Source organism: Lissotriton vulgaris, chromosome 2_2, assembly GCF_964263255.1.
Source record: "Lissotriton vulgaris chromosome 2_2, aLisVul1.2, whole genome shotgun sequence".
In the NCBI taxonomy this organism is placed as follows: domain Eukaryota; kingdom Metazoa; phylum Chordata; class Amphibia; order Caudata; family Salamandridae; genus Lissotriton; species Lissotriton vulgaris.
In genome coordinates this window covers 58,094,503-58,109,381 of record NC_141688.1, presented here as the reverse complement: position 1 = coordinate 58,109,381, position 14,879 = coordinate 58,094,503, and the positions used below count along the sequence as shown (strand labels likewise).

The window sequence follows — 14,879 nt, the reverse complement described above, 5'->3', positions numbered from 1 at the left end:
GTATGCAATGTGCCATATGAGCCCTTCAAAACTCGTCACAGCACTTCATGGTGTATTGCAGATCCCAATTGAATACTCCAGAAATCACCTTTGCATTGAGACACAATATATCAGAGACTTTATTTAAAAGTAATACATCGGGTGAGACATTGAAATCTTGAAATGATGAAGTACCTGGGACATCAAGCCCTTGACATGTTACTCAAGACTTGCCATTCACAAATGTACACACAGCGCAAATGTAGCCTCCATATCTCACTATGATACACAAGAGGTGTCCTTGCAACCTGGCCACAGTGCACCAAGATATCCCCCTTGCTCTGGTCATAATATGCTGTATTCAGCATCTGAAAGTTGTAGCAATACTCAAGGTGAGGCCTTGAGAACTTTACATATTAAGCTGCAACTGCAGTTTCGAGCTGTGCTTTCCGCCATGGAATGGGCCTTATACACTACCACTGTAATACGAGCTCCTTTCTCGGCTGGTTTCATTCTCTCCCATTCCAACACAGCTCTCCTTTGGCTCTCACTGAGGCCTTTTCATCTTTTGTACCCACTTTGAGGCCATCCACTATAAGAACTCAAAGATGATCATGTGCAGGTGAAATGTACTCGACAGCTGTCTCTGTTTTAACAGTTCTGTATGTGTGAGGGAAGCTTGCACATGCCTCTACATATGCTGTACCCTTCTGTATGTCAGAGTGTGCAACGTTGATTCTTTATGTTGCATCTGTGCTGTATGTGTCCGTGAAGGTCATTAAAATATCACAATTTCAAAATGCTTGGCTTGGCCTAGGCTTGTTCAACAGTTTGATCAGAATGCTGAATAGCTCCGTTGTACAGAGTTCTGCTGCACTGAATTTGAAGGCTGAATGTGAACTAATTTTTTAATAAAAGATTGTTTGTTACCATTCTATTCCATATTTTCATCATGGGTTCAATTTGAAAATTAGATTGCCCAATTATAGTGAATTTCTTTTTTTTCTCCTGAATTCCATTAGTCATGTGGGTAGCAGTGTTCTGTTGCATCCTTTGTATCAGTGTTCATTAGAGGGTTAGGCATCTCGGTTCCACTGTGTTTGCCAACCTTGGGTGCCACTAACAGCCTAAAAAACCCAGTTCCACCACGCTTTTATTGCATGGGTCCATTAGAAGTACTAGTAGCTATGTTCTACTCCATGTTCTTACCATTGGTTATATGAGGAGGGGCGCTGCACCTTTCTGCCCTCCTTGGGGTGTTGGGTAACCTGAGCATGCCCCATTTTGTCTTACTTGGGCTCAAGGAGGAAGCTGGAATTCGCACATCTCAAGACTTGTGGATGTAGCATAGTCAAACGTGCTATGACTTTAGTTAGACATTCCCTTAATCCTCAAAGTTTTTGCTTTCTGGAACAGTTCAGTCAGGTTTACCTTGTTATGTCTTAAAGTAAACACTTCTGTGTTTCCCGCTCCTCATGAAGAGCTCATAACAGATCAGCTCCGCGTGATGGAGTCGGATGCTTGTTGTTGACAAGGATGCTTCAATACTGCTAATTTAATTCACTATAACACGCCTAGAAATGTTTAACCGAGGCATCTCTCGAGCCCAACCTGATATAAATTAATCAAGAGAGGAAGATGAAGGCCATGTGAGCCTGCCGGGCTCTGTGAAATAAGCTAATGCTCGAAGGTGAGCATGCCTCGCTTTCTCAAGCGCGTCAAAGAGCGCCTTTAACCTCTCACAGATACTTACAGATGCAGTGATTGGATGTCTGACCTGCTTGCTCCTGCTCTGTTAAAGCGCTCTGCTTGAACGTTTCTCTTGTGTCTCTTTGATTTTACAGGCAGCTGCTCTTGATTGAGGCTCGTGTTAGATTGCGGAGCGCTTCCTTCTGTGGCTGTGCATCTCTCGGTGAACTCCAGGTAAGCCATAGTGATGTGTTGCTTGCATGACGATGGGCTAAAGAAAGCTGGGCAGTACAGCTGGGTAAAACAGTGCATTTGTTATGGATATAGTGTGATAGACTGATTTTATTGCACCCTGTTTACTTTCTGACCACTCGCGCCACGAACCACCTGTCTTGGTAGGGATATAAACCCTTTATACTTCTTTGTATGAAGAGTTTACGTTGGCACTCCTCTCTGTTTGAGGGCTCCATCCATCTTTGCTGCCCTGGCACAGCATGAGTGGAAAGGGATGAACCCTTTATTAGGGGGACCTGCTGCTGTTGCTCCAGACCTTGCCCGTCCACCCCGTCTAACAGCTCCACTTCCTAATGACTGGTTGCCCGACTCCTGCTGGGTGATACTATACATGGGTGTACTTTTGACTTGTGCCGTACTTTTTTACAGGGCTACATGGATGTTCTTCACAGAAACCAAAATACCCCATTTGTATTTGTTTGTAATTGTTTTGTCCTTAAACTTCACTGCTTCTTGGCTTGATTCTGTCCACGTGCCAATTTTTCGGTTTAGCCTACAAGACCGCTCAAGCTGTCTGGCTGCAAAAGACCTATTGCCAGATTACCAAGGATTTCCAGAGGGCTTAAACCCGCCCATTCATCAGTATTCGTTAACTCTATTGTCCATCTCATTTGCTTGCCTTTAATTAGATGGGTTGGTTGATCCATCTTGTTCGTCCCTCCCTGGAGCATAGACTACTTACTTGGGTCCGTCCACTGCTAATGTTTAGGGAACGATTGCTTTTCTTTTTGCTTAAGCACTCCATGAGAATACATGGACGTCCCAGCTTTTTTTTCTCATGTGGTTCTCTCCACCCCACCTGCTCTGTTTCGCTCCTCTGTGTGTTTTTTTCTCCCCACCTCACTGCTACGCTGCTCTCTTGCGCAAGCGTTCCACGAGCGCATGGGTTTCCAGCCATCTCCCTTGTGTATTTCTCTACCCCCCTCTGCTCAGTGTTGCTCTTTAACTTGTCCTAGTGTCCCCCTCTCCTCAACAGTCTGTGTTGCTCTTTCTTGCTCGTATGCTTCTGTATTAGGATCTTCCTCTTGTGCTTCAATGTGTGTGCTTCTCCACTTCTACTCTCCCACCCTCTCTTCAGTTTCACCCTACCCCTCCACCACCCGTTCTCCTATTTTTTAATTGTTTTTTTCAATTGGCTGTTTCGAGCTAAAAAAATCTTACTTTATTTATTTACCCATCTAAGTGACAACTGCCATCTTAAATCGGTCAGAAAAAAATGAAACTAACTTGCCTGCGCCATTCCGCTGAGTGCCGGTGACTTACATGCACACGTCAGTGGAATGATGCACCCTCATGCACATGCCAGAGGAATGATGCGACATCCAACATGCCTATTTTTGTTTTTTTATTTTTGATGACACTGTTTAGCACCGCCAAAAGAAATTGGCAAAGCCAGTAGATCCTACAGGTGGCACCTGTTGGCTTTGCCAATACTTGTTTAATGCTGGCATTTAGACAGTTCTCAGACTACCCTACGCTGGATGCTTATGGTGCAATGTTCTTTATTTGTATGTGCTTTTCACTTTGTAAATGCTGCTACATTTATGTTTGAAGCAAATCTGCTTAAAATGTTGATAGCATTGAGACCCCAAATCTCTTTTTTTCTCTACATTTGTACACAAGTAAAATGCTGCGTTTTGAGCATTTCCGTGATTGCAAAAGCTAGGACTCAAAAGTATACCAACCACAAAAATATCTCTCCAAAATGTCCACGTCATTTAAATATCTAAGCAGCCTAACTCACTTCCCCCCTATAGTAGGGCTGTGTTCATTTGGAATACTAGCTCCAGTCCTAGTCTAGAGCCTATTTCTTGCTAGTGGGTTTGGGAGCATGTCACAATGTACTTAGAGGACATGCTTGTATGTATTTGTTTTGGCAGTGTGTTTTGACTTATCACTGTTTTGAACTTGCTCATACCAACCATAAGATATGTGTAGCCTTACGGTTCTACTATCTGCAACGCTTCAATGCTTGGATGCCGGGGCTGTTATGTTCTTTTGTGAGAACGATAAAGTCTATGATTAATCATTTGGTCCCCTGTTATTTCTGCATTGCCTCCTCTGGAGTGTGATATCCCATGGAACCAATATGAAAGAAGAAAAAACATGTTGCTCCGCCATTTTGGAACTTCTAGCTACATACAAACAAAATTCTTTCCGCAGCAACAGGTCAACTAAAGCTCGATATATTATTTAGTGTAGACCAACTACACTTAGTACATTTTGAAGACTCTAAAATGAACGAATTATGTACTGAATCTGCTGTTTTGTTCTGAGAAGTGGGGTCTTGTAGTGGAGCTTAGCCTCGTTATGTCAGAGCCTCATACAGCCTCCAGATTTAGTAAAGTGTATGTGTTTTGCATTGTAGCTTATTTTTATCCAGGAATTAAAGACCAAGTATAAATATCTTTGGTGAGCAGGTCATAAGCTGCAAAATAATAATAATATTAATAATTGTGACTAGGAACATTAATTTTATTTTATATGTTGTTGGCTTGTATGTTTTTAGTTGTTACAAGGTCGTCTTTCGTTGCTGTTTTTTCCCTCCTTATAATCTACAAATCTTAGCTTTACTGCAATACTTTTGCTAACACTTGTTTGTCTTCTGCCTTCACTCTCCTTAGTTGATAGAAATAAAGTTGAATGTAACCATGATTTTGCGAATAGTAGTATTATATGGCTCTCTTTTGAGTATGAATAATGTTCTTTGGACGTAAACAATATTAATGTTAATAATGTCATTTTAGAAAACTGGCTACGTTTTAGCAGGTACAAAATGAAATAATAAATTGACCAGAGCTGTGTGTTGTGAGTGGTGGTTTGTAGCTCATGTCTAAAAGACCAGTATGGCCGACTAAGAGCGCAAGTTAGTTTTTTATGTAATATATCATAACCATAAAATGTTGGACCTTAAATGTTAAAGTTGAGTAAAGAATCAAAACTTTTCTTTAACCCACTTTTTGCAGTGATTTGTTCCGGCTTCTTTATTGCATGATTTCTCCCTTGTACCAAGTATCATTGTGCTCCGACCTTGTCCTGCTACCAGTGTCCCTATCCACAGAGCCTGCGGCATTACTTTGGGCGTACTCGTAGGCTGTGGGTTCACGGTGTACACTGCGGCCATATACTGTGCCAAGTGTCTTACCCTCCCCCCCCAAAGCCCGCTGCACCTGATCCTCTACGTTTGCACTGGGATCAGAACACAAGAATTGAAGCTGCCCGTGGAAAACATCTGACACTTTATTAGAAGTCCTTGTACCTGTTGGAACACCACCCTAGCTAGAGCTCTGCACTTGTAAATGGCCGTTTGCAGTTGTGGTATCTAAATGCAGTGGTAGTATATATGGCCACATTTATTGTTTCATTGCAGAGCAGTAATTCTCTGATGTCAAAGAAAAATTTCTCTGAACCATCTGGACTGAAAGAAGGCAATCCCATTACATTACACATCTGATCAGGTAGTGATGTATGTTACCCTTTGGGTTCCCTAATGTTGCGGCATACAACGTTTAGAGCACACTCTTAACTAAGGTTTTGTGGACCTTGTCATTAAATGCAATAGCTGTTCTTGACTTTACACTCTAGTTGCTCTCTAAGGAAACTGCAAACCTTTCCGTCTGGATACTGTTCACAGGAAGCCCTTTATTAACAATGGACTCGGAAGCCTACTGGCCCTCTTGGTAAAACTCCTGAAAGAACATCTTAAAGTTTATTTCTTCTTAGAGGCTCTAATTGCCTTCCCCAACTGGAAAGATTAAAGGTCCCGCAACAGAGGTTGGCATCAATCAAATTATCCCAGGTGCTTTCTTTCAGATAAAGTAGGCATTTGCCTTTGCTTTTCCAGAATACCCCAGACAGCGTGCCTAATATGCTGAATTATATAGCAAATAATGATATGATGCCTGTCCCAAGAGAAATTCTTGTGAGTGGAAAAAAAATATAAAGAGGAATCTTTTTTTAATTCCTATGCAGTTGACTGCAACTTCTCTACATAGTAGTGCACCTTGTGCTCAGAACTTTATTTTTGAAAGACAGTTGTTGTTATATCCCAAATCCCAGATTCCTAGAGATGTTTCATTGCTCAGTGTGTATATGTGTGTGTGCATTTATTTAGAGAGTTTCAATTTTTATGTAGTGCTCGCTAGACCCGAGGGTATATATATAGATATATCTCACCAAAAATCCTCCGAAGAAAGAGCAGAGGCCACATTAGGGGAAATCACGAAGGTAGCTTTATTCAGTCAATACACTTTTTGGCGAATGCATTTCAGCATATGTTAGTCTTCTTCAGCGCCTAGAGTGTTCAGGAGGTGAGGGTGAAGTCGTGGTTTTTGCATGTCCTGCCGCACACCGACTGGTTAAATTCTGCTCCGCCCTCAAAACCAATGCTTTGGCTCCCCTGCTGCTGTATACCTGAAGCGTGAAGACTACAGGTCCCAGAATGCTGTTAATTTCATGTGAGTAATGCGGATACAAACTTGTGCTTGTGTGGACTGATGGGCATCTCTAAATCACTCGCACCAATTTCCTGCGTGCTACCTGAACTGTGGTGCCTCCTTGAGTCCCCAAAACCGCATCAACCTCCTAGGCACGGGAATCATGTAGTGCTGGCTAGACCGAGGGTATATGTATAGATATACCTATACATATATAGATCTATCTATCTATGTATATATATAGATATATCTACATATATATAGATAGATCTTTATCTCTCTCTCTCTCTCTCTCTCTCTCTCTCTATATATATATATATATATATATATATATATATATATATATATATATATATATATAATATATATATAACAATTCTAACAAATATCTCTGCTTTTGGTTTAAAAAAATCCCTCGCTTTAACTGTGGCTCATTAATTATTGCTCGCCGTCTTCAGTAGGGTTTTCGTTGTTCATGAAAAATTGTACTTTTCAGTTGTATGGGGGCGCAAGATTGGTGACGTTTGAATGTGCTTCCGTAATGTGTGCAAAAACTCAATTATAATAAAAAATATGAAGACAATTCCCTTTGTTGCTGTTATTGTACCTTATTCAATACCACTGTACTTATTACTAGTCATACTTGTTGGTATGAGTTAATGTGAGTGCTGGCAATGCTACAGTATTGTGAAAGAGAGACCATACTTGTGTCCGAGTTTAAAAATGCCTTCTTCGGTAGGTGTTAGCCGCAGTCGGCCTGATCTGATTGTGTCAACTGGTGTTCATACTTGCAACGCTCTTGCACATTGTTAACCCCTTTCGGAGCTCCTATCTTTCTTTAATAAACACCCTGCCCAAGGTTAATGAAACCAATTCTTCTTAAGCTAATTGGGGGCTCTCATTTAAATTATTAACATGATCTGCAACTTTTTTTTGTCCATGCGGAGGAGCATCATTCAGCTGATGTCTTTGTCTCTGACTGCAAATCAGATGAAGGACAGGACCGCGATGAATGTTGGATGAAAACAGGCAGCAGTGCAGGTTAATTATTGAAATGACTTCTATGATGGGCCTCTTCTGCAAAAGCGCTGCTACGTGTGCATGTGTTTAATATGCCGCTCACACCAGCTTCCTATTCGTCTTCATCAACACACCACTCCTCCGGTACGGAGGTGGCCATTGCAAGTACATTTCATGCATTGAGTTGATGCTGCTCTTCCACCGGCTTGTCATTGGTTTTGACTTTGTTTTAAAGTAAGAGGGATGCATGCGCTCCAGTGATAAACCCTGGATCTCCAGTAAGCCTTTGAGGAATGTCTTCAGAAAGCTTGTGCATTTGCCTCAATTTTCGGAATACTTTTCTAAGCTGAAAACGTTGTTATGTACGGAAATGTAATGCAAGGTGGATTTGTTGAGCACTGCTTGTCACCCATGAAGGTTTCCAGGGTCCTGAACTTTCACTTTGTTGCTTCAATTATTCAGAAAAGTTTCTCTTACTTTTTGAGTAAGAGACCACTGTTTAAGAGGACATCACCAATCAGTTAATTTACAAATATCAAGCGTGGAGAACATATCATCGAAGAAGTATGAGCCAAATGTAAAAAAGTATTTCTGCAGTGGTACCTGACGTAGACTGTGAACCTCCTCAAATTTGGTAATAGTGAGTTCAATAGCACTGTTCTCGGTTTATGCCTACCCTCCAAGTGTCAAGTGTAATAACTTCGGGTAGATAAGCACTGCAATACAATATGAACCGTAAACTGTGTACCGTAGCAATACCAAGAACAAAATGTATAAGTTGACGTATGCCTTCTGCGGCTCTAGGTGCCAAAGTTTCTCCTCCGGCTGCAAACACAAAGGCACTTATTGGTACCTTTTAAAAGGTACCCTCTCTATATTAGGCACTAGTGGTGGCTGGTTCATTGCGGGTGGTTGGGCTCCACTCCACAGATGTCACTTTTACTGCAGTGGCTTGCAGTTAGTCCTGCTAACCTAACAGTACCCCTTTTGGAGCGACAACACCTCCATAGAGGACGGAGCGGGATCCGTGATGAGTCACACCTATTCACCACTCTAATTAGATTTGGAAAGGGAAAAAAACTTTTCTTTATGCAACCCTCATCTTCTCTAGTAGTGGCATGCTTCATCATCGAGTTCATACTGACTCCTAATGGTCAGGGTAGGCTCGACCATATTTCCGGGAACACTTAAAAAGACGTTTTTTAGAGGGGGGCGTAACATCAAAAATAAAATTCCTAATCTTAGGTTAGCAGTATGTGACAGGGAGGGTGTATTCCTTTATCCTCACTTTAGAGGACTTATCTACCCTATTAGTGCCAATAGGTTTTTTGGACCTTAAAATCCCATTTGTTTTTGCAGTTTGTCCACCAGCACTGCTAGTGGCTGCAAGAAATTGGTGACTACTCATTCTTTCTGAACCGCACTTGTCATGATGCAAACTCGGTGTGTTCTTTTGCAACCTGCTCCGTTGTTGCATGTGCTGCCTTTTTCCACCTTACAGAAAAATAGGACAAAGCTTTGGGTATGGTCTGAGCTATGTCCTCCACGTCCTATTGACGCTTGGAGCGTCCTGTCACTCCAGATGATCTGTCTGGTGGCGACTTTGAAGCGGCCACTTCTACAAGTGAAGGAGAATGACCCGCTAATACTCTACTGAGATACACAAGAATTCAAGAGAGTTTGGACAGAAGGAGCTAGGGTAGAATGGTGATAAAAAAAGCCAGCGTGACCACTGGAAATGCTGTAGTCTCTGAAAAGTTCACCTGATTCAAGCTAGCACCTTTGTCTGCTGTTAAATATCCGCATGTGAGACACAGACATAGTGGTGAATGCTAGAAAGCCTGTTGCCGATTTGCCAGAGTGAGGATCTCTGACATGTCAATACTAAGCCTGGGTGGTGAACGCCGCTCCGTTCGCGGAGTTTGCAGAGAGAAAATTCCACTTCGCGTAGTGCAGCGGAGCTTTTCCCCTGCTCGCAAGCGGTAAGTTCGCTCGCTGCAGCTTGGGTAGAATTTCTACTCCAGCAGCAGGAAGGCCAGCGCAAACAGCCGTTCACACTGCACTCCACCACTTGCGGAACTCTGTTGAGATTTTTGTAACTTTGTGGAGTTCCGCATAGCAAAACTCTGCGAACTACGTCCAGGCCTGGTCAATATACTGGCCGGAAGCAGTGAATATTGTGCATTGCTGGGGCAGCACAGAAAGGATCCTTACTCCCTGCACTTCTTTCTCTGACGTAGCCCTGGCTAGGTGACAGAGCAGAGCTCTGGGAATGTATTTATAACATTTTATATAGCGCAAACAAGTATCCGAGGGGATATCAGAGTCCTTTACAATAGGATGGAAGGAAGGACATAAATGCAATATCGACATCACATAAGAATAAGAATCAAGAATGATCGCATAATTACAGGACAATTAAGGAGAGTAATACAAAAACAAAATATATAGCGGGCAACGAAGGGGGCCATGCGGTAAAGAAGAGCAAAATTAAATGAAGGTACAATGGTTGTAGGATCAATGACTTCGAGCAGGTGAACCTAGCCCAATTAAGGTAAGAATTTATTCGTTATGAATCTTTTGGCTTCCAGTTTGAAAGCAGTTGTTGAGGAGATTCTGTGTACCTCCAGTGGAAGAGAGTTCCATATCTTTGGAGCAGCGCCGGCGACGGCTCGTGACAAGTTCTCTTTTTGCTAAGGATGAGTGGTTTCTAGATTAAAGTGTTAGCGCTTTTTTAGGCTTTACCACCACAGGATAATTCAAGCTTTTGGGCTAGGTACCTGGGAGTTTTGAAATGAAGGGCTTTGTGCGCCAGAACAGCAATTTTTAACTGAATTCGAGCTTCATAGAGCTACCAATTAAAAGATTTTAGGACTGGGGCTATGTGCTTATTTCGTTTGGTGCCTGTAACCAGTCTGGCCGCAGCGTTCAGTGATGCCCTTAGTGGAGCCAAGGTGTATTTGGGAAGGTAGTTTTGGCAACTTGAACTTGAACTGGAAGCGGAGGACAGTGCTGGTGAATAAAAGGAGGGAAATGTGTGGACACGCCATTCTGTCTGTGTGTACCAGTACACCTGTGTGTTATCCTTTGTGTGTGGGCATGCCTAAAGTTGTGATTACTTGCTTGACTCACTGCATATATATGAGAACCACTCCCTAGACCTACAATGGACACTATGTCGGGTGTAGGTAGTCCTCAGTAATGTGATGACATTACTGCACATATGTAGTACTAGTGCATATGATGGGGTATCTGGGCATATCAGGGTAATATGTGGGTTATGTGGTGTCGTTTCCTGGACACATGATGGCAGTAACTGGCGTGTAGAGGGAGGAACATATGCCTGGCCATAAAATGTACATGGCTGCATATGAAGAGGAACCTATTTTTCATACAATATCAATACATGTCAAAGGAGTACTGGGATATATGGCAAAGATTAGTGCATGGTGTACTGGTTGGCTGTCTGTTGGCACACTCTGGCATAAAATGGACTATGTAACAGAGCCCATGATAGCAATGATGGACTCTGATCTTAGGAAGTTGTAATACTGCCTATTGACATATAGGGTAGTACATGGACATATGATGAGGTGCAGAAAGAATGTACCAGGGTGCACATGGCTTTTTTTGGCATATAAATCTATTCATGTGATGTGTAATATCTGGGAATTAAGAGGGCAGGTGGAGTTGTACCAGCAAGTGTTAGGTTGTGTTTGAATATATTTTGATACATAATTAGTGTAACAACTTAAAAAAATGAAAAATAAAAAACAAGAAGCAGGCATCGAATAGAAAACGATGGTATTTAATGAGAATGAATGACAAGCTTATATATGGGGACAAACTACGAATAGCTGAAATAGATAGTTTGGAATGTGGTGACATGTGTAGATTTAATTTACATTTCAAGACATTAAGGACACATAGTGTATTGAAAATAGAAAACGTGTTTTAGGCCAATTAAATGCATCTATTAAACCTACCTGCTGTTACTATTTGGGTGATATTTAACGTTGGGCACATTTGCTTGGTACTTGCTGCTATGGTACTTATTTCATAACTCATGTGGGAGTTTCTTGTGACATTATTATGACAGTATTCATCTCTGTCATTGGGTTTTAAAATTGAGCTTGAAAAATTCTCCCTTTGACCCAATACATTTAAAAATCTTTCAGAATTCTCCCTTTGACCCAATACATTTTTTTTCTTTCAAATCGTTTTTATTGAAAAAGAAAGAAAGAAGAACAAAAAGAAAGGAACGAGTAGTAACAAAAAGTACATCATAGAATACTCATAATGACGCAATACATTTTAATATCTTTTAGGATGTGTATAATTCTTGGGGGGAATCTTTCTTGGTCTATGGTGGTTATTTACACAGTCGTTTTTTGAGAGTTCACTGGCAGTAAAAGTTCACTAGCAGTCACTACTGATGAACTCTTTTTACACAATTAATATTACAGGTGTGAAAGAGTGCCTGCCAGACTGCCAATATTCTGTCTTTTACTGTAATTTTAACATTCTGATGAATACTTCTACCCGCAAAATCCTCAGCTTGTAAATATGCCCAGGCACCAGACCGGATCAGGAAGCTGGTTCAAAAGCTCCTGTGCTCTGACAGGTGACATAATTGATGTCTATTGGGACTCTGTCATGCCTGTGAGCATGACGCCGAGGAGCCTCATAAAGGCACCATACCTGTGCACTGACATTAGTCTAATCGGTCAATATTTTTCCATGACCAAAGACGCAGATCCCAAAACCAATGTGTAGTTTTCCTTGAATTCTCAAATAATTAACTTTGACAGTGCTCAGCGGTTCCGCCTCTGAAACAGTTTTAAGCTTTGCCGCCTCTATTATGATATCTCAGGACCAAGTACGAAACCACCAGGGAAAGAAAGGATAAACTCTTTGCCTTAGACCTAATTGACGAGTATGACCTTGACTACAACAGACCTTGCTTGCAGTGTGTGGTGTACAGGTATTACTCTATGGCTGTAGCCTAGCAACCTGCTGAAAGCCTGAGCATGGACCTCTGCTATGTCATCATAAGTGGAGTGCTCGGGTGAGGGAAAAATAATTTTATGGTTCAGAGAAGAGGCAGTTATTCCTTGGAGTCTCTATGTGGTTGTTGGATGGGTTCTTCTCTCCTGAATAGAGAACTTAGATTGGCAATCACATCGTCTCCTGATGTATCATTGCAACCTTCTAACTTGCATTGCCACATAGTGTTCCAAGGCAAAGTGGAAAAACCAGGCAAAGTGGAAAAACCAATCCAAGGATAAGATGAGGCAGCGGCACAAGCAGTGCAACCACAGCTCCTCGGCGTGCAGACACTACTGCTCTAGGGGGAAGTCATGCAGTCAGTGGTTGCGGCCCGCAACACTGTGTTGTGTGTTCTACTTAAATCCTATGATGAACTTTGAACCTATGGGTACCTGTGTTCCCTGGACCATCGGCGACTCTGCAGCAGTCTACAGCCTTTAAGGATGCAAAGCTGCATATTTGTAAGTTCGGGACACAATTACCCTGAAGGACTTTGTGGATTCACAACAAGTACAGGACATTCAGTCTGTGACCCCGATGGTTTCGCCATGAACGTTTGTTCTGACCTTTGCTTTCGGCATCCTGCTGGTTCTTCGTGCCGGTCTGCATATGGAGGCCTTCAAAGGAGTCAGCAGCTGCAGCGGGTCCAGCATTAGAGATACCTTTAGGACACAATCTGCATCTCAGACAGGTGGGTCAGGACCTTTGTTGGTGGATGATGGATGCCAATTTTACATGCAGCAAACCGTTTAATATGCCCCATCCAGAGCGCACAGTTGTGACGGATATTCCATCGCTGGGCTGGAGAGGTGAAGATCTGAGGTCTTTGGTCTTAGATGGAGCAACACCACCACATAAATCATCTGGAGTCTTCCAACTCCTCCTTCCATGCTACAACAGTCAACAAACCACTTAAGTTTGCCCAAAGCGGTTTTAAGTGAGGGGCAGAACCCAGCACTTTCTAACAGGTTGGCTATCCGTCACATCCAAAGGATGCATCTTGCAAGTTAGTTTAAACTGTTTTTCTCTACCTTTCTTTCCTCCCACTCCAGAATGAATTTTGAAAGAGAATCCGCCAACCTACTACAGGAGGTATGCTCTTGCTCTCAAAAGGTGGGAGGGTACCAGACTGCGAGAAAGGCGGGGGTTGTTACCAGGCCCGGTTCTAGCGGGTGGGCCGGGTGGGCCAGGCCCACCCAAACATGAGCCTGGCCCACCCAAACAGGATCCTTGGCCCTCGCAGTGAGGGCTTGAAGGCAGGTGAGCAAAGGCATTGGACTCAACGGGTGTCTGTGTGTGTGCGCGCCCGGGCTGAGAGAGCTTCCCGGGCGAATACACAGACACACAGACAGTTTTAAGAGATTATCGCAGCCGCACCCGAGTAATTCGCAGGTCTTTGAAAGACCATTAACATGTTAACGAGGCTTTGTTTATTTTTTCACCCCTTCATCTCCACTGGCGAAAGGCGACAACGGTCACCTTTGCCTCCTATTCTGCTGTGTGGATATTTCTTCTTCAATGCAGTGGAGGAGAAACGTTTTTTATTCCTATTCACCTTTCTTGACCCCTGCAGCGGCTTATCACATCAGGCAGTGATACAAAGTTTCACTAATGGAGTAGGTAAGACAATGTGTTTCTAAACTTTTTGTTTTTTAAATCTGCACAGGCCCAGCACCACACATACTTCGTGTGAGCTTAATTTGAACAGTTTTTATCATTATCACGGCTGATGCAGTCCAACAATAAGACAATAAAAATGCCCAGATTACACTGGTGATTAATGATTCTGCTGGAGGGCAATCATTTGTCTGTTAGTAGTTTTTAAATGCAGATGAACTGTATTTTATGTGGAAGCTCAGTGGGTTACTGCCTTTGTCACAGAGATCCTTGTGTTACTTGCAGTTCAGAAGTTACAATTTTAACACAAGAACAGAGACCAATGAACTGTCACCAAAGAACTGCCTACAAACATGAATGGTATAGTTAGAGCTTCACTTTTTTTGTGATCTAATTAGAACTCCAGTCGTTCATTATTCTAATGTTGCCAAAATGAGTATGTTTGGCAGATATACATTTTTATCAGTAAAGCTGACCCCCATGGAATACTCTTTAAATCCTAGGGTTGTGTTTCCACAGACCAAACCCTCTGAAAATATACTGCCCACCAGTATGGATGACCTGTGACTCCTACACCTTGTAATCCTCATTGGCTTATGTGACATTCCCTATAGACTGATTTACATACTTGTATGATTCATTGTCCCTGTATAATGTGTGCGTGATGTAATGTACTGACACACACTACACTGATATGAGTAGTGCTATGAGACAAATGAAATGCATATGAGAGAGGGGCTACGTAAAGATGAGGGGCAATGTTGGAGGGTGGCAGTGAGGGAATCCAAGTAGGAG

At 42.4% G+C, this 14,879-nt stretch overlaps 1 protein-coding gene across 1 annotated transcript in view; it reads left to right on the top strand.

Annotated features, from left to right (window-relative positions):
• Nucleotides 1-14,879, top strand: part of PEAK1 (pseudopodium enriched atypical kinase 1) — a 566,235-nt gene that overhangs the window by 126,839 nt on the left and 424,517 nt on the right. The window contains exon 2 of the mRNA XM_086959284.1: nt 1,824-1,902. The gene's annotated coding sequence lies outside the window, so the exon portion shown is untranslated. The remainder of the gene's footprint in view (nt 1-1,823; nt 1,903-14,879) is intronic.